This window comes from Manis pentadactyla, chromosome 10 (genome assembly GCF_030020395.1).
Source record: "Manis pentadactyla isolate mManPen7 chromosome 10, mManPen7.hap1, whole genome shotgun sequence".
NCBI classification, from domain to species: Eukaryota; Metazoa; Chordata; class Mammalia; order Pholidota; family Manidae; genus Manis; species Manis pentadactyla.
Window position 1 is genome coordinate 104,205,952 of NC_080028.1, and position 3,131 is coordinate 104,209,082.

A 3,131-nucleotide genomic window follows, 5' to 3' on the forward strand; every position below is an offset into this window, starting at 1 on the left:
TGGGGTCAAATTTCATAATCCATATTTACTTAAATCTGCAGTGAAAAGCTGGGAATATCCCTTCACCCCACATGCCAACCGTCCCCCTCAGACACGGAGGCCAGGACCATGCCAAGCCTTTCTTCCTGCCACGAAAAGGGTTCCAAGTGACAGCATTCCCTGGACAGACATCTGCTGGCTCAGCCCAAAGTGCCTGAAAACAGGAAAGCTGAACTGCAGAGAAGAAAGGGGACATGCCCGGGGCCACACCACCAGGAAGAGGTCAGCCTGGCTGCTGGGCCCTCTTCTTTCCCCTGCCTCCCCCAAGCCCTGTGGCTGTGTGACTTGTAGGGTGAAGCCCAGAAGACCCAGGGACTTGGGGCAGGAGCCCTAGCCCTCCTCCCCACGGGAACTGGGCAGGGGTCTGCTCTGACTTCCAGACGGGGGAACGAGGGGCTCCTCTGCCCTGACCTGCTTAGTGCAGGAGGAGGCTCAGGGTCGCCCCTGGCCTCAGTATCCCGGTGGAAACAGAGTGGTCCCCAAACCTTGGAAGAGCCTGGGGGAGTGAAGTCCCCAGTGAGCACACTGAGGCCTGGGAATGTCAGAGCCCCCACCTCAGAGTCCCAGGTGAGACCCACCATAACACTGCCAGTCTGCGGGCACCTCCCTTAAGACAGGCGTGTGTCCTCCCTGCAGTGTAAGCTGGGTTTGTCGGCTGCAACAAATACCCGAGACCGGCGGGGCTTCAACAACGGAAATGTATTGTCTCAGGGATGGAGGCCAGATATCTGACGTCCAGGTGTGGGCAGCTCCCGGTCTTCCTGGGCGTGTGGACACCATCTCCTCCCTGCGTCCTCACAGTGTCATCCCTGTGTGGATACGCATCCTGATCTTACAGGACACCAGTCCAATGAGAGTAGGCCCACCCTATGACCTCACATTACCTTAATCACCTCTTTAAAGACCCTACCTCCCAATACAGTCACGTTTGGACCTGGTGGGGTCTAGGACGGCAACGTGGGAATTTTGAGGGGACACAGTTCAGCCCATAACACATGTCATCCCCCTAAATCCTCACTGCCATCCCAGGAGGAATCTCAGAGGTTAATATGCCCAGGGAACTTAAACCCCTCCAATGTTGTTGAGACCCTGCCCCACGGCTCAGCCCCCACCACTCCGCTTTGCCAGTGATGCACCTAGAAGTTGGCATGAGTCACAACCCGGAAACCAGCTCAGAGGGAGTGGAAAGCAGGCAGCAGGGCACCAGACCTGAGCACCCTCTGACTTTCTTGTGGCTGCTACTCAGCCCTCAAAAGCTCTGATGAGGTTGGAGAACCGAGGACACTCAGGTGACCAATGGGGACCTGAGGTTGTCCCCTGCAGAGGAGGGGACCCCCAGAAAATGAAGGGACTTGCCCAATGAGTTTGCTGCTTCACAGATGGCTCCCACCACCACAGCCCAGCTCCCTGCCTTGCCAGGCTGCTGCCCAGGAAGGTGCCCAGGGGGCCTTCGGTCATGGCTGAGCCCCGAGTTCCCCTACCATCTGAGCTGCCACTAGCCTCTCTGGGCAACGCTGCCTCGCCAGCCCACTGAGCCTGCGTGAGGACCACATGAGACCATGCAGGGCCGATCCGGGTGCTGTGCTGAAGCCCAGGGCCTCCACCCTCAGCAGGCCTGAGGAACAGGCAGGGAGCTGGAGAGTGAGCACCTCGCTCCTGCAGAAGAGCCCCTGTGCTCAGCCTCCATGGCCCTGGGCGGGAAGGTCACTGCTCTCAGCAGGCCCACCCTGTGTCAGGTCCACCTCGCTATGTCCCAGGCAAGCGGCTCAGCTCTCCAGACCCTCCTCCATTGCAGCACTTGCCCAGTGGGTGGTAAACAGGTTTGAACTGTGTCTCACACCGGAGCTCCGGGAGGGCAGGGCGGGAGCATTAACCATGTTTTCTTATTTCTGTATTGTTGATGCTCTGGGCCTCCTGACTGCCCCTCCCAGGGCCAGCCAGACCTTAGAGACCGTCTGTAAATGACTTGCCCCAGGACCACGCCTTCCAAACGCAAGCCAACCAACCAGAGGCCGCGCTGGAGCCCCTCCTCTCCAGCTCCCGCTGTGGGATTCCCAGGCAGGCCCCAGACAGCTAGAGACAGCCTGTAGCCCAGGGTCCCAAATTATTCAAACCAGCCAGTCCTAAACCCACAAATTGGCCTATCCTGCCATTCCCTCCCTGGAAGCCACAATAAAGGTCACTTTGCCCCGCGCCCTCTACCCTCTGACGTACTGGTGCTTCCCCACCTGGCCTTGCAGAGTGAGCATGCCTCCCATTTGTAGGATCTGTATGTAAGCATCTTCCTTCAAGACCGTCCTTTGCAGGTCTTACTGTTACTAATTAAAACAAATCCCAGGTACATCTTAACACCCATGCCTGACCCGTACTTTCATAGGCTCCAAAGGCCTCCACGTCATCCTGGAGTCAAGAGATGGTTGGGGCGTGGGCCTCCGAGCCTGTGGCTGGGAACACATGAGCATGGGTGAGTGGGGTGGAATGGATTCAAGCAGAGGGAATTTCACCCCTGAATTATGTCTGTGATGCAAAGGCATCCGCAAGGCTGGCTGAGGTGCTCCTAAAGACAGGACAACTTTGATAGCGGGAAATGACTGTCAGAACCTCAGACCCACAACTGATAGAGATGGAGGGGCTTGGGTGTGACACTGACTTGCAGGAAAAAAAACAAAACAGCTAACCTATCCCCCTGCCACCCGGAGATGGCAAAGCCTTCCCAGGGCTCCTGGACACACCCCATGTGACTCAAGTGAGAAGGGTGGAGTTGAGGGCTTGCCCCAGGCTCAGAAACAGACCTGCTCATTCCTTCGGCCCAAGTTCTAGTCAACCTTGCCACTAACAAGCCCCTGACTTAGCCACCCTCCATGGCCTCTCTGTGCTTGCTGGGGCCCTGGACGGCAGTGGGAAAGATTGGCCAGGTCCTCTCTCCTGCCCAAGGCCAGGCCTCAACCCCTCCAGGGTCTGCGGGTCTCAGTGGCTATAGGGACATGGGTCCCAGCTGGTGTGTCCCAAGTCCAGGAGCAGCCCTTTTATCATTGGCCCCCAGCCCCAGAGGGCAGATGGAAGGGTGAGCCAGCATCCTCTGGAGTGGGACT